The sequence below is a fragment of the Bubalus kerabau genome, chromosome 2 (genome assembly GCF_029407905.1).
Source record: "Bubalus kerabau isolate K-KA32 ecotype Philippines breed swamp buffalo chromosome 2, PCC_UOA_SB_1v2, whole genome shotgun sequence".
In the NCBI taxonomy this organism is placed as follows: Eukaryota; Metazoa; Chordata; class Mammalia; order Artiodactyla; family Bovidae; genus Bubalus; species Bubalus kerabau.
In genome coordinates, this window is record NC_073625.1 from 55,814,753 (window position 1) to 55,841,722 (window position 26,970).

The following is a 26,970-nucleotide window of genomic DNA, read 5'->3' on the forward strand; positions in this document are numbered from 1 at the left end:
CCCCACTCCAGTACTCTTGCCTGGAAAATCCTGGTGGGTTGCCATCTATGGGGTCGGACACAGTCGGACACGACTGAGCGACTTCATTTTCACTTTTCACTTTCATGCGTTGGAGAAGGAAATGGCAACCCACTCCAGTGTTCTTGCCTGGAGAATCCCAGGGATGGGGGAGCCTGGTGGGCTGTCGCCCACCAGGGATGGGGTCGCACAGAGTCGGACATGACTGAAGCGACTTAGCAGCAGCAGCAGCAAAACATTCCATAAAATTGGTATCTCCTAAAGACACCAAATGGAGAAGGAAATGGCAACCCACTCCAGTGTTCTTGCCTAGAGAATCCTGTGGGCAGAGGAGCCTGGTGGGCTGCTGTCCATAGGGTCGCACAGAGTCGGACACGACTGAAGCGACTTAGCAGCAGCAGCAGCAAAGACACCAAAACACTGACAAATCTCTTGTTAATGTAAGTGTTAAAAGTCACAAAATGAACATGAGATCACAATTACCTGAATTCAAATACTAACTAGATATATCCAGGCAAATTAAGAAGTACACAAGGACAGTCTTACCCAAACAACAAACAAAATGCCATGCAGGCTTCCTTTCTTCTGGAAAGTCTCCAGGCCTCAATTATATTCACATTTTTAGCTTTTGGGCCCAGATCATTTCCTTTCATTTATTACTTTTTTAATATCTCTGTACTTTTCTTATTACCTTTTCAAAAAGTACTGAAGTATTACTCTGAACTAGGATAAGTATCTGGAATCATTATTGACAGTGGGATTGTTGCAGAAATTAGCACCTTCAGCTGGCAATTTATTATGTAAGTGATAATGTTTGGGTAACAAAAAGTGTATTAATATGTCTCTGGTCAATAATGTGTTAATAGCAATAGGAAAATTAGAGGGAAGAAAAGTGACCAGACAAAAATAATGACTTCAAAGCAAAAATACCTGGAAAATGGTCACATCTCCATTCTTTAAATTAGTTTTACCTCTTGCCTCAACCTATAATCATTTATTGTTAACGTCACTGATTTTTGTCCTAAAGATGTACTAGGGACCTAGGAAATATTAGGTTAGAGACAGTGGTTGGAATTCATGCAGTCAAATCAGAGATAAGGACCAAGCTTGTTGGAAGAATTGACACACCAGACCAACTGGAGTTAATTTACTTACCCATAGAAGAAAACTCATACACAAGAAGGTGATCAAAACCTGATGATGGCAAAACTAATTAGAAAATGTGTGTTCACCCACCCTGTTGCATTTTTAGAGGAAGAGATCAAAAATTCATGTGTGTGTGTGTGTGTGTATGTCCACGCGCACGTGGGCGTGCATGCGTGCGTGCATGTGTTGGCCACTCAGTCGTGTCTGACTCTTTGCGACCCTGTGGACTATAGCCCACCAGGCTCCTCTGTTCATGGAATTCTCCAGGAAAGAATAGTAGAGTGGATACCCAGTCCCTTCTCTAGAGGATCTTCCCAACTGAGGGATTGAATCCCTTCTCCTGCATCGCAGGTGGATTCTTTACCATCTGAGCCACCAGAAAAGTCCCCAATAATTTATGAGTAGAAGTCAAACGACCTGCCAGTGCTGTTAACAGCATCGTTTCATCTACTGATTCAAAGGGATCAAGTGCTTACATCCTCAGAACACTTCCCATTTCCATGTCACTTCAGCATGCTCTACCATGGCAAGCAAGGTACTGTGCCCAACCTTGCTCTTGGTTTCCCCTCCTGCCACAAACACTGACCAAAACAGACACCACTTTGAGCTTCAGGGAGTCACCAAGTACACAGAACTTCAGGTCCTCACTAGGAAACCTGATATTTCCCAGCCACAAAGTCTTGGGCTGCCTTTGTGATGTGCTGGTCTGATTTGGAGCAAGAACAGATAGAACATAAGAAGTAAGAGTGGATTGTGCCGAGTGTTAGAAATATTGATTAGAAAAGAAAAAAAAAAAAAAAAAGAAAGAAATATTGATTAGACCTCACTTTGAACCAGAAGGGAACTCTTTAAAGTTCAGTTTGGGAAGAGAACACTATTTAAAGCTTCCGAAGTGTAACACTGAAATTCATCTATACACATTATATGCCAGGAGACAGCTAATACTTGGTTGTTCCTTTTGTGTTATTTACCTGCATGGCAAAATATTCACTAACAGAGAGCAAAGTTTAGCCGCAATGCAGGATATTGTTTTGCTGATGTTCTCATTTTTTTTTTTTTTGCCTTGTTATTTGTGTTGACATTTGATTCAAGAATATTATTTTAGTATATAAAAACAGGATAGAGGCATAAAAAAATCTTCCAGCAGTACTAATTTATTCTTATGAATATGAATTTCACTCTTAAAACCATAAATGAAAAGCTGAAATAAGCAAAACACAATTAGCTGTTTTGAGGCTGCTTTTGGAAATTTGTTTGCTTAAATGTTTCATTCTTCTTTTTTTTATGATCAAAATTGAGACCAGAGAGATCTAAGGATTTCCAAAATAAAAGCTTCTGTTACTAATTCCACTTAAGGTCAGTAGATACGAGGAACATGTGGATTTTGGAAATAAACCACCCCAAATTATTGTTTTGACACATTTAAATTTCAAAAGAGAGATTAAAACCTGAACAAAGGACAGTCACTTCTGCCTGTGACAGTTACAGTGACTGGACTTGCCTCATTACAAACAATGATTAGAAACTGAAAATATATGCAAAATGGCTATTTTTAGGCATCGGGCAACCGGCAGTCCAGGACTGCGTTACCTAAGAGAGGAGGAAAAAAATGAACTATACACTGCAACTTTCCATTTTCTAAATTTCAAAGCAGGGAAGAGGAATCCAGGCAAAGCATAGCAGTCCTGCTGAGCTGTTGGGGTAGAGATTAAAGTTCTCAGAGGCTGAGAAAGCTGGATTTGCAGGGCAGAATACAAAAGATGAGAAAGCTCCCAGAGAAATAGCTCCAGGAACAGGCATTGGCCTCCTGAGATTTTTGCTTAATACTAAGCAACACATGAGGGGTAAAACTAAGCAGTGTGTGGGGGAAATGCCTAAGAAGCTGGGCAAAATTGATAAGCTACAAGAGAATTGTAAACTGAATAAATTAAAAAAAAAAAAAACCTCACTCAGAGATGGGAGACTATTTTGCATTGGCTACCCAAACTGAAGGTATTGAACACCTGAGATATTCGATAGAGACCCCAGAAGTCTTCATGGTAGATCTACCCTGTGTCACTCTTAAAAAGCTGAAAGGTAAGTTCAAACTAATTCATAAGCAATTAAGTTTCCTGTCAAAATATACTTCAGTCCTCTCTAAATGAAGACAGAAAATTCTATACACTTATCAGAACAATATTCACAATGACTATAATCATTTAAAATTTTCTCTAAACATGAAGCAGGAAAATGAAGCTCATTGTTGAAGCCCATTGTCAGAAGAAATGCTTGTTAATAGCAATGAACTGAGAAATGGCAGAAGCAATGCAGCTAGCAGACAAATACAGTAAAACAATGTTATAAATATTCTTAAGGATTTAAATGAAAATAAGAATCTAATGAGGAGACAAATGAAAGATTAAAAAAAGCAAATATGGTTTGTAAGGCTGACAAACAATATCTGAGAGGAAAATTTAACAGGACGGACTTAATCACAGCTTAGAGAGAGGATAAAAGGGTTAGTCAACTTGAAGACACAATAAAAGTGGAAACTAAAGTCCTGAGGAGAAAATGTTTGGAAAGTAAATAAACAGAACCTCACTTACCTGCAGAACAACAGAGATTCCAGAAAAAGAAGAGAAAAGACAGATTAAAAGGGAAAAAAAGAGAGAGAGAAAACAGGCACAATTTCAAAATGTCTTTAAAACCACTTTATAGAGGTGTGATTGACCAACCCAAAGCAATACATATTTAATGTAAAGGTCTGTATAGTCAAAGCTATGGCTTTTCCAGTAATCAAGTACCACACCAATGTGAGAGTTGGACTACAAAGAAGGCTGAGAGCCAAAGAATTGATGCTTTGAACTGTGGTATTGGAGAAGACTCTCAAGAGTCCTTGGACTGCAAGATCAAATTCTATTTTGACCAGTCCATCCTAAAGGAAATCCAACCCTGAATACTCATTGGAAGGACTGATGGTGAAGCTGAAACTCCAACACTTTGGCCAACTGCTGCAAAGAGCTGACTCATTAGAAAAGACCCTGATGCTGGGAAAGATTGAAGGCAGGAGGAGAAGGGGATTAAAAGAGGATGAAATGGTTGGGTGGCATCACTGACTTAGTGGAAATGAGTTTCAAGAAACTCCAGGAGGTAGTGAAGGATGGGGAAGCCTGGCATGATGCAGTCTACAGGGTCTCAGAGTCAGACACAACTGAGCAACAGAGCAAAAGTGGACAACAGACCTAATGAGTTTGGAGATAAGCATGTATCCATGAAATTGTCACCACAATCTATGCCATAAATATGCCTATCACCTCCAAAATGTTCCCCCATTGTCTTTATTTATTCTTATTTTTGTGATAAGACCAAAAGTTTTAGAGTCTTAGAAATTTTTAGTTTCCAGTAAGTTTTATATTATTAACTATAGGCACTATGCTATACAGCAGATTTCTAGGACTTACGTAACTCAAACTTCGCATTCTTTGAGTAATACTTCTATAAATCCATAGAACCAGGAAATTAAAAAAACAGGATAAAGGCAAAGAAAACCACAAGAAGGCATATATTCAGTTCAGTTAGTTCAGTTCAGTTGCTCAGTCATGTCCGACTCTTTGTGACCCCATGAATCGCAGCACGCCAGGCCTCCCTGTCCATCACCATCTCCCGGAGTTCACTCAGACTCACGTCCATCGAGTCGGTGATGCCATCCAGCCATCTCATCCTCTGTTGTCCCCTTCTCCTCCTGCCCCCAATCCCTCCCAGCATCAGAGTCTTTTCCAATGAGTCAACTCTTCGCATGAGGTGGCCAAAGTACTGGAGTTTCAGCTTTAGCAAGTCACATACTAAAAACCAGTGAAAAAGAGAAGCATCCAGAAAAAAACCTGACTTTGGCTCAAATGGTTTTAATGGTGAATTCTATGGAGCACTGAAGGAAGAAAAAATAATCTTACATAAACCCAGGAATTAGAAGAGAAGGAAACAATTCCCAATTTACTTATAATTGTTTTGCTCAGATTCCCAGGGCAGAGATATTATAAGAAACCTACCAAGGTTTCTTACATAAAGGTAGAAACATTTCTACTAAGTTTTCTTAAGAAACCTACACAAAAACACCAAAGATTAGCAAACCTAAGTGAAAGTGAAAGTCACGTCGGACTCTTCACGACCCCAGGAACTATATAGTCCATGAAATTCTCCAGGCCAGAATACTGGAGTGGGTAGCCTTTCTCTTCTCCAGGGGATCTTCCCAACCCAGGAATCAAACCCAGGTCTCCCGCACTGCAGATGGATTCTCTACCAGCTGAGCCACAGAGGAAGCCCAAGAATACTGGAGTGGGTAGCTTATTCCTTTCTCCAGAGGATCTTCCCAACTGGTTATTAACCAATCTTGCATTCCTGTGATAAACCGATCAGTTATTGTGTCAACTTTTTAATTGTTGTACTGAACCTAAGTTAACACAGAATAACTGATTGGTTTATCACAGGAATGCAAGACTGGTTAATAATTCAATAGCATTCCAGGTTACTCATCATACTAAAAGAAAAAGGGGGAAACAATGTATTATCTCAATAAACAGGCAGAAAAAGCATTTGACAGTATTCAACATCTACTCATCATAAATGCTCTTAAACAGAATAAAAGGAGACTGTCTTTATTTGCAGTTAATATGATAGAACACATTAAAAAAATCAGTCTATCAAAAAAACCTACCTAGAACATCCTGATAAATTTACAATAATGTAACATCTCAGGATGAAATACTGAAGATCAATATTAAAATTTAATATAAAATTTATTCTAATTCTATATACTAGCAGCAACAATAGAAAAATAAAGTATTTAAATACCATTTCCAGTAGCATAAAAACATAAAATACTCAGTTATGTATGTAAATATAGGCCTGTAAGACTTCTATAGTGAAAATTATAAAACATCACTGAGAGAAATTAAGAAAAATAAATGGAGAGGTATACTATGCTCATGAATTAGAAGATAATACTAAAATATCAGTACTCCCAAATCAATGTACTGATAATTGCAATCAAAATTTCAACAAGGATTTTTAAAAAACTAAAAACTCACAAACCGATTCAAAAATGTGGTTGAAATTTCAAAGATGATAGCAAAAACAAAAATACTTGAGAACAAACCTGGAAAAATTATACTGAATTAAAGACTTGTTATAAAGCTTCAGTAATCAGACAGGGTAGTATTTTCAAATGTATAAACATATTGCTCATTGAAATATAATAGAAATTTGAAAAATATATCCACACATATACAGTCATTTGATTTTCAATAAACGTACTAAGGAAATACAAGATTAAAATACAATAAATGATGGTGGAACAACTGAATATCCATGTGGGAAAAAAATGCACTTCAACACATATCATAACATACAGATAATTTTTTCAAAAATGAATTCTGAATCTAAATATAAAAGCTAAAGCTGCAAAGCTTCCAAAAGAAAACACAGAAAAATAACCTTGGAGGACTTAAGGAAGACATTGATATTTTAAGATATAAACAAATTGTTCATTCCCAAATAGTGTATGAATACTACTCAGTAATAGAAAGGAAGGAATTTGCATGACCAAATGAGAACTTTCCAAAACACTCTCCTAAGGTTCAGGAGGCACACACTTGATGAAATGCACTGGTGTGGGGGGGGGCAGGACACACAGGCACAAGGCCAAGGTGTGTCCAATCAGAAGCACGCATCACTCTTCAGAACTGGAGCTTGTGAGACATAGAAACAGAGACATTAGGAAATCTGTTCCAAAACCAGCTGCACAGAAAAACACCAATACAGTATACTACTAACTCATATATGAAATTTAGAAAGGTGGTAACAATAACCCTGTATACGAGACAGCAAAAGAGACACTGATGTATAGAACAGTCTTTTGGACTCTGTGAGAGAGGGAGAGGGTGGGAAGATTTGGGAGAATGGCATTGAAACATGTATAATATCATATATGAAATGAGTCACCAGTCCAGGTTCGATGCACGATATTGGATGCTTGGGGCTGGTGCACTGGGACGACCCAGAGGGATGGTATGGGGAGGGAGGAGGGAGGAGGGTTCAGGATGGGGAACACATGTATACCTGTGGCAGATTCATTTTGATATATGGCAGAACCAATACAATATTGTAAAGTTAAAAAAGAAAAGATAAAATAAAATCTGAATAAACTGTGAACTTTGTTTAATAGTAATTTACCCATGTTGATTTTTGTGTTTTTTTAATTTATTTTTAATTGAAGGACAATTGCTTTACAATATTATGTTGGTTTTGCCCATGTTGGTATTTTAGAAGTGATAAATATAGCATGTTTGAGCTTCCCTGGTGGTCTGGTGGTTAAGAATCTGCCTTCCAAAGCAGAGGACGTGGATTTGATCCCTGATTAGGGAACTGCGATGCCATATGCCAAAGGGCAACTGAGCCCGCGAGGCACAACTAGAGAGCCTGTGCACTACAGCTACTGAGCCTAGGTTCTCTAGACCCCACACTCCATAATAAGATAAGCCCATGTGCTGCAAGGAAGACCCAGCACAACCAAAAAAAAAAGAAGTGACAAATATACCATGGTAATGTAAGACGTAACAGGCAAAATGGAGTGAGGGGTACACAGGAACTGTCTGTATCACCTCTTCAGCTTTTCTGTATATCTGAAACTATTCTAAATTAAAAGATTTATTTTCTTTTTTTTTAAATTTAATTTTATTTTTTTAAACTTTACATAATTGTATTAGTTTTGCCAAAATAAAAGATTTATTTTCAAAAGTTAAAAAAAAAAACCAGCTGCACCACGTCCGTTTTCCAGGGCATCAGTAGCGGTGGCGCCTCCAGTGGCATCCAGGAATTAGAGCTAGAGGCGGAGGCTATATAATCTGAGACCACAATTTGTACAGTGGAGGTAGCATCAGTGTCTTTCTATAAAGAATCTGTGGCTTTATCAATGTCTGTGCAGTTCTGGCTAGCTTCCGGCCTCCTTTGTTCATAACAATTCCCTGAGCCTTGTTCTCTGGCTTTTTGGCAAGTTTGTGAGTTAGTTAACATCCATTCAATGTTCTTTTCTTAAAATGGTTTCTGCTGGCTGTTCATTGTTACTGAGAACTCTAATATAAATTGCATCAACCATGTGTGTAATGATGATTTGAAAAGTTATATCTCTAGGTTTGACCTTATCTACAATCACACGTTGTAAAATGTGGTGATCAAAACCATCCCCAAGGGGAAAAAAATGCAAAAAGACAAAATGGTTGTCTGAGGAGGCCTTACAAAAAGCTGAGAAAAAAAAGAGAAGCAAAAGGCAAAGGAGAAAAGGAAAAAAATACCCTTCTGAATGCAGAGTTCCAAAGAATAGCAAGGAGAGATAAGAGAGCCTTCCTCAGGGATCAATGAAAAGAAATAGAGGAAAACAATAGAATGGTAGAGACTAGCAATCTCTTCAAGAAAATTAGAGATACCAAGGGCACATTTCATGTAAAGATAGGCATAATAAAGGACAGAAGCAGTATGAAACTAACAAGATATTAAGAGGAGGTAGCAAGAATACACAGAACTAAACAAAAAAGATCTTTATGACCCAGATAACCACGATGGTGTGATCACTCACCTAGATCCTGGAGTCTGAAGTCAAGAGGGCCTTAGGAAGCATCACTATGAATAAAGCTAGTGGAGGTAATGGAATTCCAGTTGAGCTATTTCAAATCCTAAAAGATGATGCTGTGAAAGTGTTGCACTCAGTATGCCAGCAAATTTAGAATACTCAGCAGTGGCCGCAGGACTGGAAAAGATTAGTGTTCATTCCAATCCCAAAGAAAGGCAATGCCAAAGAATGCTCAAACTACCGCACAATTGCACTCATCTCACATACTAGCAAGGTAATGCTCAAAATTCTCTAACCCAGGCTTCAACAGTACTTCCATATGTTTAAGCTGGATTTAGAAAAGGCAGAGGAACAAGGGATCAAATTGTCAACATCTGTTAGATGATAGAAAAAGCAAGAGAATTCCAGAAGAGGATCTACTTCTGCTTCATTGATCATACTAAAGCCTTTGACTGTGTGGATCACAACAAACTGGAAAATTCTTAAAGAAATGGGAATACCAGACCACCTTACCTGCAGCCAGAGAAACATACATGCAGTTCAAGAAGCAACAGTTAGAACCAGATGTAGAACAACAGACTGGTTCCAAATTGGGAAAGGAGTATGCCAAGGCTGTATATTGTCACCCAGCTTATTTAACTTATATGCAGAGTACATCATGCAAAATACTGGGCTGAATGAAGCACCAGGAGAAATGTCATAACCTAAGATATGTAGATGATGCCATCCTTATGGCAGAAAGTAAAGAGGAACGAAAGAACTTCTTGATGAAAGTGAAAGAGGAGAGTGAAAATGTTGGCTTAAAACTCAACTTTCAAAAAAACGAAGATCATGGTATCCATCACCTCCTGGCAAATAGATGGGGAAACAACAGAAACAGTGACAGACTTTATTTTCTTGGGCTCCAAAATCATTGCATATGGTAACTGCAGCCATGAAATTGAAAGACGCTTGCTCCTTGGAAGAAAAACTATGATAAACCTAGACAACATATTCAAAAGCAGAGACATTACTTTGCTGACAAATGTCCATAGAGTCAAAGCTATGGTTTTTGCTGTAGTCATATATAGGTGTGAGAGTTGGACCATAAAGAAAGTAGAGCACTGAAGAATTGATGCTTTTGAACTGTGGTGTTGGAGAAGACTCTTGAGAGTCCCTTGGACTGCAAGGAGATCCAACCATTCCATCCTCAAGAAAATCAGTCCTGAATATTCACTGGAAGGACTGACGCTGAAGCTGATGCTCCAAAACTCTGGTCACCTGATGCCAAGAGCTGACTCATTCGAAAAGACCCTGATGCTGGGAAAGATTGAAGGCAGGAGAACGGGACAACAGAGGACGAGATGGTTGGATGGAATCACTGACTCGATGGACGTGAGTTTGAGCATGCTCCAGGAGATTGGTGAAGGTCAGGGAAGCCTGTTGTGCTGCTGTCCATGGGGTTGCAAAGGGTCGGACATGAGTGAGCGACTGAATAACAACAAAAACAGTCACATAAGCACCCTCCCCTTGAAATTTTTCTTGACTAAAACTAAGCATCTACAAAATAGAATTCTTGACCACTTCTTCCCCCACAAAGTGGTAATCGGCCATCAAGGCTTAGTATTTTCTCTCTCCAGTACATCAGTTAGCAGGGACCAAACAACTCCATCTTTCTTTTTGCATTTTTTTCAGTTTTAATAATTTTCATTGAGATATAGTTGATTTACAGTGTTAATTTCTGCTGTATAGCAAAGTGACTCTCTCTCTCTCTATACACACACACACACACACACACACACACATACATATACATATATATATTCTTTTTTAAATAGTCTGTTCCATTATGGGTTATCCTACAGTATTGAACATAGTTCTCTGTGACATACAATAAAATCTTTTTGCTCATCCATCCATCATTCTTACAATTTTAATAACCATCCAATTCTTTAGCTTTGTGTAGTCCAATGAATCCTTTTTCGCTTGCATCCCTTCCCAGTTCCCAGAAGGTAAACGTATCAGCAAAGTTGTGCCACAGCAGGTAAGAGGTTGTCATCCCTTCACTTACCACAAACAACAGGACCTCTGTGTCATCTGTTCACTGTGTGATCCAATTCTAGAATGACATCCTGAGGGTCTGCTTCCTAGAACCCATTCTAGTACCTAAGATCAGTGACATTGGACTGGATTCCTCAGAAGCAAATGCAATGATGAGGCATTTTCAGAAAGCGATCTATTGGAAATATTTCCAGGACACAAGCGTAGGAGTGATAATATGAGATCAGAACAGGAAGTAGCACAAGGAAGGGTGTGGTAGCAACAAAAGTTCCACAGAGCGCAATTTAAATGCAATAACTCAAAGGCATTCTGTGTTCTGTGAAGTCTCATGGAAGAGCTGCCCTGATTAAGGGATGGAGTGTTTATACTCACCCACATATCAGTCACTGGCTATGAGCTGTTCTCAGGGAGAGCTAAATTCTCAGACATTTCCCCTCTCTGTGCTTGCAGACAAGGCAGGTTCCAGGAGCCCGGCAGAAGCACAGCTGTTTGTTTTGAGCCTCTCCCACTAGTCTGTGGGTCACATGAGGTCAGAAGCCAAGTCAGCCTCTGCAGCACTGTGTGGAGGACCAAGAAGGCTGCAAGATGGCAACGGCGCTTTTGCATTCAATCAGAACTATCCTGCGTCCCAAGAATTGGAGTCTGAAATCGTGAAGATGTTCCTTAAGAAGCAGTATTGTGAGGAAACTGTGGGAGGTAATTTAAATAAGGATCGACAAATGCATCTAGGATGTGATAAGGAGACAGCAGAGGTTTAAGGCCAAGTTCAGAAATCTAAAGGAGTCCATAAACTAGCTGGATGGAAGCAGATTAAATTATGAGATCTTAGAGACATTATTCAATAAAAAATACAAGCATGTAGAGAACAAACATATGGACAACAGGGAGGGGAAAGGGAGAAGGTGGGATGAATTAGGAGATTGGGAGTGATTTATACACATTATTGATACTATGTGTAAAATAGATAACTAATGAGAACCTACCGTATAGCACAGGGAACCCTACTCAGTGCTCTGTGGTGACCTAAATGGGAAGGAAATCCACAAAAGAGCGATATATGCATATAGCTGATTCACTTAAAGCAACTATACTTCAATATAAATTAATTATATATATTAGCAATGTATTATATAAGCAAATATATATGTTATATAAGCAAATATATAAGCTTATATATATATACATATATATATAAGCTTATATATATATATACACATATATATATAAGCAAAAAATTTTCTAACATCATGCTTGTAATTTTTGGCATGGGTTAGTCTGGAGAATTAAAGACAGCCAAGGAAGACAGACATAGGAGCTTCAAAAGGGAAGGATATATGTATACCTATGGCTGATTCATGTTGAAGTTTGACAGAAAACAAACAAAAAATTCTGTAAAGCAATTATCTTTCTTTTAAAAAATAACTTTTATTTAAAAAAAAAAAAAGAAAGACGAAGTTTGACAGAAAACAAACAAACAAAAAATTCTGTAAAGCAATTATCTTTCTTTTAAAAAATAACTTTTATTTAAAAAAAAAAAAAGAAAGACATGGGAGAACATCCAGTGATTTTGACTATTGATAATTAACTATTTGATAATAACTATTTGATAACTTGTTCTCAGAAAAAACAAGGTATTCTCCAAGGAACTGTGAAGTTACATGGCAGAATCAGAATAGAACTATAAGTCAGTTTGAAAAACATATATAATCATCAGTCTATGGGACAGAAAATGAGGAGATTGTGCATCTAGGTAATTTAGACATTTTTGAGCCTCTAATGAGTACAAAGTGGAACTGGACGGTCCAGTAGAAATACAATGCAAGCTACATGTGTAATTTCAAGCATTTTGGCAGTCACATCAACAAAAAAGCATGAAGCAACAGGTGAAATTATTATGAATAATATGCTTTATTTAAACCAATGTATTTAAAATATTTACTTCTTAACATATCATTAATATAAAAATATTCATGAGATTTTTGGTGTTCAATTTGTAAATTTAAAGGAATTGAAATTAAACTGAAAATTCCATTTTTCTGTCTCACAAACTACATTTCAGGTGCTCAGTGGTCACCTGTGACCCTTGACTAATATATAGGACAATATATCAATAGTACTAGAAGCAAAGACTATGACAGTGTAAGACTATATGAAAAACACCCTGAATTAAATGAATATCTATATTTAATGCTTCAGTTCAGTTCAGTTCAGTCACTCAGTTGTGTCTGACTCTTAATAACCCCATGAATCACAGGACGCCAGGCCTCCCTGTCCATCACCAACTCCTGGAGTTCACTCAAACTCATGTCCATCGAGTTGGTGATGCCATCCAGCCATCTCATCCTCTGTTGTCCCCTTCTTCTCCTGCCCCTAATCCCTCCCAGCATCAGAGTCTTTTCCAATGAGTCAACTCTTCGCATGAGGTGGCCAAAGTATTGGAGTTTCAGCTTCAGCACCAGTCTTTCCAATGAACACCCAGGACTGATCTCCTTTAGGATGGACTGGATCTAATGCTTACGACTGATATAATTTTTCATCTTCTTTCCAATGGGCACATCTTTTAAATTGTACTTGTTGAAAGCTTCTTAATGCCAGATCATCAATGAGGCTACTGCAGAAGCCAAAGCAATCACCCTTTACTGTACAGCATTCTGAGTTAAGCTGCTTTTATTTAGAATGTTGGCCTCTCTGGAGGGTTCCATGACTTCAACCTGATCTTGCCACTCATTTTCCAGATGTGCTGCCATATAGTAATGATGTTCTTACTGTGGCATGAAGAGATGAACCCATGAGAAAATTTTAGAGAGTTCTGAAATTGTTTTTAAATGTATATCAGAGTGAATACTTCTCAGATTCCAAATAAGTCTATCTAGCCCAAATCAAGACACAGCAACACAGAAACATAAATTCTAAAAATAAGGCAATACTTTAAATTTTTCTTATGGTAACTTATTATGATTACTTCTCTTTTCCTTCTCTTACCCTTGGTGGGAAAAAAAAGAATTATACAAAGTCAACTTGTTGCATACTGGAATGAAGCTGTACCTGACAACCTTTTTTGTAGTTAGAAATCTATTCCTCTATTACAAGATCAAGGATACCTATCATCTATGAAAAATTATCAGGAAAAATAATTGAATCAATCAAAATTATGTAGGCTTCTCTGAGGGAATTAGTTTTTATTTTGGTGGCAAGCTAAAAATGGTTTCAGGATCAGTAGCTAAACCTCTCCTGAAATAATTCCCCAATGCACAGAAAGTCACAAAATTTTGTTGCCAATTGTGGTCTGAATTAGTTTGGTTCAAGGAATTTCTCCAAATTATCACATACATTTCATTACCTTCAATTAATGACAGCCTGAAAGGAGGGTAGAGTTGACTAAGAAAATGTTAAAATAAATCTTTGTAAAAATTTGACCAAGAAAAATTACCAAGTTTTCATCACCATTCTACATTCGATATCAAAGTATTGAGTTGGCCAAGAAGTTCATTTGGTTTTTTCTATAAGCTCTTATATAAATATCTTGATTGCCATTTATGGGTTAATATCTCAGCATCCACTTCACTCACACTGTCTATCGCAGATTGAGATAAAGACTCACAAGACAAACGAGGTTCTATCTTGGATTCTGTTTGATCTCCACACACCTGCTCATCTCATCTGTACTACAAAGAAGTGGACTGTGCTATACAAAGAAGCTAGCACAAAATCATTTAACACTGATGCAACTGTATTCAAAGTGAAATGGATTGAAATAGCAGCTTTATAAATATCAACTATTTTTTCTCTTAGTTTGATAGTATCAAGACATACACAAACTCTTCTAACACTCTCCAGAACCAGGGAATCAAAAGCCAACTAATAAAGTGAGATTTTGACATTTTTCTCTATCAATTAGTGTTATAGATCTGCAGAAAGCCACTTGTTTGCAACTTGTAGCTAATTCTACCTACAAATCTAGGCAGCCTTGGGAATTTGGGATTGGCATGTACATACTGCTGTATTTACAGCAGATAACAAACAAAGACCTACCATATGGTACAAGGAACTCTATTCCATACTCTTTAATAACCTAAATGCGAAAAGAATTTGGAAAATGACGTATGTATATGTATAACTGAATCACTTTTCTGTACACCTGAAACTAACACAATACTGTCGATCAACTACACATGTGTCCATGCACGTGTGCTCAGTCATGTCTGACTCTCTGCAGCCTCATGGACTATGGTCTGTCAGGCTCCTCTGTCCATGGGATTCTCCAGGCAAGAATACTGGAGTGAGTTGCCATTTCCTCCTCCAGGAGATCTTCCCAATCCAGGGATCAAACCCACACCTCTTGGTCTCTTGCATCTCCTGTGTTGGCAGGCAGATTCTTTACCACTGCACCACCTGGGAAGCCCATCAGTCAAACTATACTCTAATACAAAGCTTTTTTAAAAAATTAATAAAAATAAATTTTTAAAAAGGTAAAACAAAGAAAAAAAATTTGAAAACCAACCAACCAACAAACAAAGAAACGAATCTAATCAGTCTGGCTCATATCCTTGACCATATCCCTGACAGCAGTAGTACCATAAATACAGTCAGCCCTCAGTATTCACAGATTCAGAGCCACAGATAGGGAGAGATAACCGAACTATGCCATTTTATTTTTTATTATTACTTTACAATATTGTATTGGTTTTGCCATACATTGACATGAATCCGGCACGGGTGTACATGTGTTCCCAATCCTGAACCCCCCTCTCACCTCCCTACCCATACCATCCCTCTGGGTCATCCCAGTGCACCAGCCCCGAGCATCCTGTATCATGCATCGAAACTGGACTGGTCATTCATTTCACATATGATAATATACATGTTTCAATGCCACTCTCCGAAATCATCCCACCTTCGCCCTCTCCCACAGAGTCCAAAAGATGGTTCTATACATTTGTCTTTTTTGCTGTCTCACATACAGGCTTATCATTACCACCTTTCTAAATTCCATATATATGCATTATTATACTGTATTGGTGTTTTTCTTTCTGGCTTAATTCACTGTGTACAATAGACTCCAGTTTCATCCACTTCTATAGAACTGATTCAAATGTATTCTTTTTAATGGCTGAGTAATATTCCATTGTGTATATGTACAGCTTTCTTATTGTCTGCTGATGGACATCTAGGTTGCTTCCATGTCCTGGCTATTATAAACAGTGCTACGATGAACATTGGGGTACATGTGTCTCTTTCAATTCTGGTTTCCTTGATGTGTATGGCCAGCAGTGGGATTGCTGGGTCATATGGCAGTTCTATTTCCAATTTTTTAAGAAATCTTCACACTGTTCTCCATAGTGGCTGTACTAGTTTACATTCCCACCAACAGTGTAAGAGGGATCCCTTTTCTCCACACCCTCTCCAGCATTTATTGCTTGTAGACTTTTGATAGCAGCCATTCTGACTGGTGTGAAATGGTACCTTATAGTGGTTTTGATTTGCACTTCTCTAATAATGAGTGATGTTGAGCATCTTTTCATGTGTTTGTTAGCCATCTGTATGTCTTCTTTGGAGAAATGTCTGTTTAGTTCTTTGGCCCATTTTTTGATTGGGTTGTTTATTTTTCTGGAATTGAGCTGCAGGACTTGCTTGTGTATTTTTGAGATTAATTCTTTGTCAATTGCTTAATTTGCTATTATTTTCTCCCATTCTGAAGGCTGTCTTTTCACCTTGCTTATAGTTTCCTTCTTGTGCAGAAGCTTTTAATTTCAATTAGGTCCCATTTGTTTATTTTTGCTTTTATATCGAATATTCTGGGAGGTGGGTCATAGAGGATCCTGCTGTGATTTATGTTGGAGACAGTTTTGCCTATGTTCTCCTCTAGGAGTTTTATAGTTTCTGGTTTTACGTTTAGATCTTTAATCCATTTTGAGTTTATTTTTGTGTATGTTTATATTTCTAAACATGGAGGAGTGTTTAGTGTTCTAGTTTCATTCTTTTACAAGTGGTTGACCAGTTTTCCCAGCACCACTTGTTAAAGAGATTGTCTTTTCTCCATTGTATATTCTTGCCTCCTTTGTCAAAGATAAGGTGTCCATAGGTGTGTGGATTTATCTCTGGGCTTTCTATTTTGTTCCACTGATCTATATTTCTTTTGTGCCAGTACCATACTGTCTTGATGACTATGGCTTTGTAGTAGAGTCTGAAGTCATGCAGGTTGATTCCTCCAGTTCCATTCTTCTTTCTCAAGATTGCTTTGGCTATTCGAGGTTTTTTGTGTTTCCATACAAATTGTGAAATTATTTGTTCTAGCTCTGTAAAAAATACCTTTGGTAGCTTGATAGGGATGCAATCCCTAGAATGTATAGATTGCCTTGGGTAGTATACTCATTTTCACTATATTGATTCTTCCAATGCATAAACACGGTATATTTCTCCATCTATTAGTGTCCTCTTTGATTTCTTTCACCAGTGTTTTATAGTTTTCTATATATAGGTCTTTTGCTTTTTTAGGTACAGATGGTGATTGCAGCCATGAAATTAAAAGACACTTACTCCTTGGAAGGAAAGTTATGACCAACCTAGAGAGCATATTAAAAAGCAGAGACAATACTTTGCCCACAAAGGTCCGTCTAGTCAAGGCTATGGTTTTTCCAGTAGTCATGTATGGATGTGAGAATTGGACTGTGATGAAAGCTGAATGCTGAAGAATTGATGCGTTTGAACTGTGGTGTTGGAGAAGACTCTTGAGAGTCCCTTGGACTGCAAGGAGATCCAACCAGTCCATTCTAAAGGAGATCAGTCCTGGGATTTCTTTGGAAGGAATGATGCTAAAGCTGAAACTCCAGTACTTTGGCCACCTCATGCGATGAGTTGACTCATTGGAAAAGACTCTGATGCTGGGAGGGATTGGGGGCAGGAGGAGAAGGGGACAACAGAGGATGAGATGGCTGGATAGTATCACCGACTTGATGGACATGAGTCTGAGTGAACTCTGGGAGTTGGTGATGGACAGGGAGACCTGGTGTGCTGCAATTCATGGGGTCATGAAGAGTCAGACATGACTGAGCAACTGAACTGAACTGATTCCTAAGTATTCTTTTCGTTGCAATGGTGAATGGAATTGTTTCATTAATTTCTCTTTCTGCTGCTGCTGCTAAGTCGCTTCAGTCATGTCCAACTCTGTACGACCCCATAGATAGCAGCCCACCAGGCTTCCCCATCACTGGGATTCTCCAGGCAAGAACACTGGAGTGGGTTGCCATTTCCTTCTCCAATGCATGAAAGTGAAAAGTGAAAGTGAAGTCGCTCAGTCATGTCTGACTCTTAACAACCCCATGGACTGCAGCCCACCAGGCTCCTCCATCCATGGGATTTTCCAGGCAAGAGTACTGAAGTGGGTTTGCTTTGCCTTCTCCGAATTTCGCTTTCTATTTTCTCATTATTAGTGTATAGGAATGCAAGGGATTTCTGTGTGTTGATTTCATATCCTGCAACTTTACTATATTCATTGATTAGCTCTAGTAATTTTCTGGTAGAGTCTTTAGGGTTTTCTATGGAGAGGATCATGTCATCTGCAAAGAGTGAGAGTTTTACTTCTTTTCCAATTTGGATTTCATTTCTTTTTCTGCTTTGATTGCTGTGGCCAAAACTTCCAAAACTATGTTGAATAGTAGTGGTGAGAGTGGGCACCCTTGTCTTGTTCCTGACTTTAGGGGAAATGCTTTCAATTTTTCACCATTGAGGATAATGTTTTCTGTGGGTTTGTCATATATAGCTTTTATTATGTTGAGGTATGTTCCTTCTATTCCTACTTTCTGGAGGATTTTTATCATAAATGGATGTTGAATTTTGCCAAAGGCTTTCTCTGCATCTATTGAGATAATCGTATGGTTCTTATTTTTCAATTTGTAAATGTGGTGTATTACATTGATTGACTTGTGGATATTGAAGAACCCTTGCATCCCTGGGATAAAGCCCACTTGGTCATATGTATGATCTTTTTAATGTGTTGTTGGATTCTAATTGCTAGAATTTTGTTAAGGATTTTTGCATCTAGGTTCACAAGTGATATTGGCCTGTAGTTTTCTTTTTTTGTGGCATCTTTGTCAGGTTTTGGTATTAGGGTGATGGTGGCCTCATAAAATGAGTTTGGAAGTTTGCCTTCCTTTGCAATTTTCTGGAAGAGTTTGAGTAGGATAGGTGTTGCTGCTGCTGTTGGCTAAGTCGCGTCAGTCGTGTCCGACTCTTAGCGACCCCATGGACTGTAGTCTACCAAGCTCCTCCATTAATGGGATTCTCCAGGCAAGAGTACTGGAGTGGGTTGTCATTGCTTTCTCCAGGATAGGTGTTAGCTCTTCTCTAAATTTTTGGTAGAATTCAGCTGTGAAGCTGTCTGGACCTGGGCTTTTGTTTGCTGGAAGATTTCTGATTACAGTTTCAATTTCCGTGCTTGTGATGGGTCTGTTAAGATTTTCTATTTCTTCCTGGTTCAGTTTTGGAAAGTTGTACTTTTCTAAGAATTTGTCCATTTCTCTCACCTTGTCCATTTTATTGCCATATAATTGCTGATAGTAGTCTCTTATGATCCTTTGTATTTCTGTGTTGTCTGTTGTGATCTCTCCATTTTCATTTCTAATTTTATTGATTTGATTTTTCTCCCTTTGTTTCTTGATGAGTCTGGCTAATGGTTTGTCAATTTTATTTATCCTCTCAGAGAACCGGCTTTTGGCTTTGTTGATTTTTGCTATGGTCTCTTTTGTTTCTTTTGCATTTATTTCTGCCCTAATTTTTAAGATTTCTTTCCTTCTACTAACACTGAGGTTCTTCATTTCTTCCTTTTCTAGTTTCTTTAGGTGTAGAGTTAGGTTATTTATTTGACTTTTTTCTTGTTTCTTGAGATATGCCTATATTGCTATGAACCTTCCCCTTAGCACTGCTTTACAGCGAGCATCCCACAGGTTTTGGGTGTTGTGTTTTCATTTTCATTCATTTCTATGCATATTTTGATTTCTGTTTTGATTTCTTCTGTGATTTGTTGTTTATTCAGCAGCGTGTTGTTAAGCCTCCATATGTTGGAATTTTTAATAGTTTTTCTCCTATAATTGAGATCTAATCTTACTGCATTGTGGTCAGAAAAGATGCTTGGAATGATTTCAATTTTTTTGAATTTACCAAGGCTAGATTTATTGCCCAGGATGTGATCTATCCTGGAGAAGGTTCTGTGTGCGCTTGAGAAAAAAAGTGAAATTCATTGTTTTGGGGTGAAATGTCCTATAGATGTCAATTAGGTCTAACTGGTCTATTGTATCATTTAAAGTTTGTGTTTCCTTGTTAATTTTATGTTTAGTTGATCTAACCATAGGTGTGAGTGGGGTATTAAAGTCTCCCACTATTATTGTGTTATTGTTAATTTCCCCTTTCATACTTGTTAGCATTTGTCTTACATATTGCGGTGCTCCTATGTTGGGTGCATATGTATCTATAATTTTTATATCTTCTTCTTGGATTGATCCTTTGATCATTATGTAGTGTCCTTCTTTGCCTCTTTTCACAGCCTTCGTTTTAAAGTCTATTTTATCTGATATGAGTATTGCTACTCCTGCTTTCTTTTGATCTCTATTTGGAATATATTTTTCCAGCCCTTCACTTTCAGTCTATATGTGTCCCTTGTTAGGAGGTGGGTCTCTTGTAGACAACATATATAGGGGTCTTGTTTTTGTATCCATTCAGCCAGTCTTTGTCTTTTGGTTGGGGCGTTCAACCCATTTACATTTAAGGTAATTATTGATAAGTATGACTCCATTGCCATTTACTTTATTGTTTTCGGTTCGATTTTACACACTCTTTCTGTGTTTCCTATCTACAGAAGATCCTTTAGCATTTGTTAGAGAGCTGATTTGGTGATGCTGAATTCTCTCAGCTTTTGCTTGTCTGTAAAGCTTTTCATTTCTCCTTCATATTTGAATGAGATCCTTGCTGCGTACAGTAATCTAGGCTGTAGTTTATTTTCTTTCATCACTTTAAGTATGTCCTGCTATTCCCTCCTGGCCTGAAGAGTTTCTATTGAAAGATTGGCTGTTATCCTTATGGGAATCCCCTTGTGTGTTATTTTTGTTTTTCCCTTGCTGTTTTAAATATTTGTTCTTTGTATTTGATTTTTATTAATTTGATTAATATGTGTCTTGGGGTGTTTTGCCTTGAATTTATCCTGTTTGGGACTCTCTGGGTTTCTTGGACTTGGGTGATTATTTCTTTTCCCATTTTAGGGAAGTTTTCAACTATTATCTCCTCAAGTATTTTCTCATCATCTTTCTTGTTGTCTTCTTCTTCTGGGACTCCTTTGATTTGAATGTTGGGGCGTTTAACATTGTCCCAGAGGTTTCTGAGATTGCCCTCATTTCTTTTAATTCGTTTTTCTTTTTCCTTCTCTGTTTCATTTATTTCTACCATTCTATCTTCTACCTCACTTATCCTATCTTCTGCCTCTGTTATTCTACTGTTGGTTCCCTCCAGAGTGTTTTTGATCTCATTTATTGCATTATTCATTATATATTGACTTTTTTTATTTCTTCTAGGTCCTTGTTAAACCTGTCTTGCATCTTCTCAATCCTTGTCTCCAAGCTATTTATCTGTAACTCCATTTTGTTTTCAAGATTTTGGATCATTTTCACTATCATTATTTGGAATTCTTTATCAAATAGATTCCCTATCTCTTCCTCTTTTGCTTGGCTTGGTGGGCATTTATCCTGTTCCTTTACCTGCTGGGTATTTCTCTACCTCTTCACCTTGCTTATATTGCTGTGTTTGGGGTGGCCTTTCCATATTCTGGCAGTTTGTGGAGTTCTCTTTATTGTGGAGTTTCCTCACTGTGGGTGGGGTTGGACAGGTGGCGTGTCAAGGTTTCCTGCTTAGGGAAGCTGGTGTCGGTGTTCTGGTGGGTGGAGCTGGATTTTTTATCTCTGGAGTGCAATGAAGTGTCCAGTAATGAGTTATGAGTTGTCAATGGGTTTGGAGTGACTTTGGGCAGCCTGTATATTGAAGCTCAGGGCTATGTTCCTGTGATGCTGGAGCATTTGCGTGGTATGTCTTGCTCTGGAACTTGTTGCCCTTTGGGTGGTGCTTGGTTTCAGTTTAGGTTTGGAGGCGTTTGATGAGCTCCTATCGATTAGTGTTCCCTGAAGTCAGTTGTTCTCTAGTGTTCTCAGGAGAGAGAGCAAGCTAGCCAGTAATCACTTCCTTATGTGCTCTCCACAGTCTGGACTGCTCAGAGATGTTCACAGAGTTACACAGAAAAAAGAAGAGAGAGGAAGGAGACAGAGGTGGCCAGGAGGATAAAAGGGAAAATTAAAAGGAGAGAGACAGATCCAGCCAGTAATCAGTTTCCTAAGTGTTCTCCACAGTCCGGAGCACACAAAGAGATTCACAGAGTTCGGTAGAGAAGAAAAGGGGGAGGGCAACCTGGTGGAGAAAAAGGAGAGTCTGAAGGGGGAGAGAGCAGTAAAGCCAGTAATCTCTCTCCCAAGTAAAAATGGGTACTGAAGATTGGGTTCTTAAAGGTACAAAATTGATAACAAATACCAAAAAGCAAAGATTAAAAATCTGGAGTAGAGGTTGGATTCTCAAAAATACAATATTAAAGAAAAAAAAAAGCCACAAAAATTATAAAATATATATATATATGAAGTTTGCTTTAAAAAATAAGTTTTTTTTTTTTTGCAAAGTAATAGTAGGTTATAAAAATGAAAATTAAAGGAGTAATAGAGGACTTAAAACTTAAAAAAAAATTTTTTTAATTTAAAGAATGATAATAGTAAAAATATATCTAGGACTTTCTCTGGTGTTGTTGTGGACAGTGTGGGGTCAGTTCATTTTCAGATAGTTCCTTGATCCAGCTTATACTTCTCAAGATCTATAGGCCCCTTCCTATGCAGTCAGTGCTAACTATAGGGTTTTAATCTATTGTACCTGTGACTTTCAAGGCAGTTCCCTCTGTTTTAGCTTCTTCTGTCTGCCGGTCTCTTCAATGTCTAATTTCCGCCCTGACACAAGGGGGCGGTGGTGGACACTTTTTTAGGCTTAACTTGTTCAGTCCCACTGTGGGGAGGGAGGAACACTGCAAACAAGTAACACTGGCGTGTGCTCACAGTGTCTCAGCCACACTGGGTTTGCCCCCACTCATGGCATGTGTGGTTTCCCTACATGCATGTCTACCCTGCTTAGGCTCTAGGTTGCTCTGCCAGGAACTGTCTGAGGCCAGCCCTGGGTTCTATGCACTTCCCAGGTCTAAGCTGCTCAGGTTCAGGCACTTGGGTAGTCCTCAGAGGTGCAGACTCGGTTGGACCTGCGTGCCCTTCCCAGGTCTGAGCAGCTCAGGTGACCAGGTGTTTGGCAAGCATAGTCACTGCAACTTATCACCTCCCCAGTCCCTGCCGCTCTGTTTTCTGGGTGTACAACCAGCACACCTTCTCAGGTGGATGTTGACCGTCCAGAATCCCAAGAAGTCTTGTTTAGCAATGAAGCCCGGTTGCAGTTTGGTAGATGATGCCTCTCTGGGGCCACAATTGCCCCCTTCTGGCTCTGGCTGCCCTCCCTGCCTGTCTCCGGAGGGGGATGGGCCAGCCTGCAGCCGGCTAGCTCTGCTCAGTCCTTTGTTCTGTGAGCAGGCCTGGTGGTGTCTTAGGTTAGGGCTTTTCGCAGGGTAGTCTGCTTTGCTATCTCAAGTTAGTTCACTCAGATTGCCCTCGGGGCATTCAGGCCCAGTCCTTACTCTAAGCAATGCAGCCCTCCCCTACCTGCCCAGCCCCCGCTTGCTAGTGGCGGATGCGGGCGTCTGTGCTGCTTCTCCACTGGAGTTACTGTTGGGCACGTAATATGTGGGCTTTAATTATTTATTTAATTTCCCTCCCAGTTTTGCTCTCTGAGGTTCTAAGGCTCGCCACAGACTCGCCAGTGAGAGTGTTTCCTGGTATTTGGAAACTTCTCTCTTTTTTAAGACTCCTTTCCCGGGACGGATCTCCATCCCTACCTCTTTCGTCTCTCTTTTTATCTTTTATATTTTTTCCTACCTCCTTTAAAAGACAATGGGCTGCTTTTCTGGGTGCCTGATGTCCTCTGCTGGCATTCAGAAGTTGTTTTGTGGAATTTACTCAGCGTTTAAATGTTCTTTTGATGAATTTGTGGGGGAGAAAGTGGTCTCCCCGTCCTATTCCTCCACCATCTTAGGACCGCCTCTCTGAACTATGCCATTTTAAAAGGGATCTGAACATCCATGGATTTTGGTATCCTTTGGGATTGTGGGCCAAATCTTCTACGTACATTTGGGAAAGATTGTACTCATTTTGGGAATGAATTTAAGAGATTGTCTAGTCCAATGCACAAATAGATGTTTAATATGCTCAATTTCACCCCTGACAGTGTATTAAATCTCCTAGAATTAAGGACAGGGAAATATTTCAGAAGCAGAAGGAATATTTCAGGTCTTTTTCCTGTGTGACAAATTAAAATACTTTAAATTTACTCCTTAGCTCTGCTATATGATTTCCAAGTTTGAAGAATTGCTCCTTTCATTTGCGATTACATAATCCTCTTTTCTACCAAGAGAATGAAAAGAAAGAAGAAAAAGGATTATATCCACAAGAAGCAAAATAATAAAAGTAAATAAGTGAACTGTAAATCATTATTTTCTAGGACATGTCTCTAGCTTGGGAAAATAAAAGAAACTGAATATTTTTTTCAGAGAAAATTATAATATCAACTGCATAGATTGATATTAAACCAGTTATAACATGTCTAATGCAATAACCACTTTTCTCACAAAAAATGCTAGTTAGGTTTTCAAAATCATGTCTAAAGTTTCATTTTTATTTTACCCTACCAAAGAATGTCAGCTTTCTCAAGATTGAGCTCATCATGGTTTGCAGAAAAATATTGTTATACTCTTCAAAAAATTATTAGAAATGAAAGAAAACAGAAACATCATCAAAATTGTATTTAAAATATAGACCAACTTAAGATATTTACAGAGTTTTCAGAATGAATCATAATACCAGCTCCTTTAACTCATTTTCTCCTAAAGGATAGTTTAGGGAATCATCACAGTGATCTCTAAGCAAAACTTCTCTCCACATTTACCTAAACATCCTTCAGGGTGATTTAACTTTGAGTACTAGGACTGTCCGGCATAGCAAACAAAGCCATAGTTGGCATAGCTATCTCCCTAGCTCTGGAATGAGATTAGAGATGGAGGAAATATCAACATCTACCAAGGCCAGTGAAAATAACTTTAAACTCTCTTCTACCACCAAACAAACAACCACAGCCACATCTTAAAAGCCACCGTCAGGATGACTGATTCAGGTTCCACAGCCTGAAGTGGCTTCTTCCATATCTTAGTCCTGTAATTAGTGGCGGGTGTTCCCTCCAGACACTCAAGAGTTAGAGATTCAGTTTGAATGTTGTTCTGAAGTGTATCCAAATAAGACTGGATTTTTCTTCTGTGTGTGTTCTTCCCTTTTCTTATATGTTTTCTTTCTCACTCCACCTCCCCCCCCCATCTATTCAAATTTCTGCTACAAAATCTATGTAATATTGCCCTCCAATTCTAGAATTCCCAATTGTCTCATTAGTTCAGTGTTTATGACCTACTGTTTTTAAAATATCTGTTTCTAGAAATAGAAGCTAAATAATAGACTTAATACTTTGTCAAAGAGCATAGCTAACTTGAAAAAGACCCAAGTTCCTTTTAGCCAGAAAATGAGTTTCTCATGCCCATACTTCACAAAGCTTCCTTTTGTTTTAAGAATTTTTCTAAACAGAAAACAATAAAAGCTTGAATCAGGGGCTTTCTTGGTGGTCCAGTGGTTAAGAATCACTTCACGAAACAGGGCACGCAGGTTGATCCAGGTCAGGGAGCTAAGATTCTACATGCCATGGAGCAACCAAGCCTGCACGCTGCAACTAGAGAGTTCATGCACTGCAGTGAAAGATCCCATGGGACTCAGCAAAGACCTCCGCATGCTGCAGTGAATGCCCAATGCAGCCTGAATAAATTAATTAATTTAAAAAATGCTTTGAGAAATTACTCCTTCTCTTGTTGTGGGACTACAATTAGGGGCTCGACCTTCTCCTAGCTAAGCAGTGGAGATGTTACTCAAGATTACCAATAATTCAGAGTGCTCTGGAATGTAAATTTTGAACAGACAAAGAGACCGAAATTCATGGTTTCTTCTGTAGTTCTTGCTCTGATTTCTGAGCCTGTTTCTCCAGACTTTATGTTAAACTGAGAGCTTAATAACCCACCACAATCATCTTTGGTTCATGTTAGTCAAAGTCAGTTTCTATTGCATGCAAGCAAAAATCTCAGCTGATACTCAACTGAGACCAGTTAGTCATTCTTTGAAAAATAACACCATGTGCTGGATTCATTAAATTGTAATCAATTCATGGATGGTAACATCACACTTGCATGGTAAATCCTGTTGTTGGTGCTGGAAAACTGAAAGATAAAAAAGAAAGATGATGACTTACTCTTAGCGTGTTTATTCTATAGTTAAGAGTAATCCAGATGCAATGATTACAATTCCCAGGCACACAACAAATGCCAAGGGAATGCATTCACTATCCAAGCAATGACTTTTCTTGTCACCCACCTAGTTTCCCAAGCCTCAGCCTGTAATTCATCCTCAACTTCTCCCCCTTCCTCACCCCACACATCTAATTAGTCACACTTCATTCACTGAGAAAATATTCACTAGCACATCATGTTGGTTGTGTTTATTTTAAATCTCCTGCTTCTTCCCATCACCAAAGCCTCTCCCTTATTTCAACCCCTCACACTGCAGCAAATGACCAACTGGCCCCTCTGCCTCTGACTTGGTTCTTGTGATTCATCCTCTCCGAAAATGACAGATTATTTCCTAAAGTGCAAATCCTATCATGGTGTGCTCTACCTGAAGTTTGCCATCGTGTTTGGGAGAGTTCCAAATGTCTTAGCCTGGTATTCACAGTGCTTCAAAGCACTTGAAAACTCTTCTGGAACAAAGTGAACTGTAACTAAATGAACAATTGAAAAGGCAAATCCTCTCATGGTCTGGCTCTTGCTTATCTCCCCAGATCCATCTCTCACCACCCTGTGCTACAAGCATATTGGGCTCCTTGCAGCTGCTTCCAGCACCATCATCTCA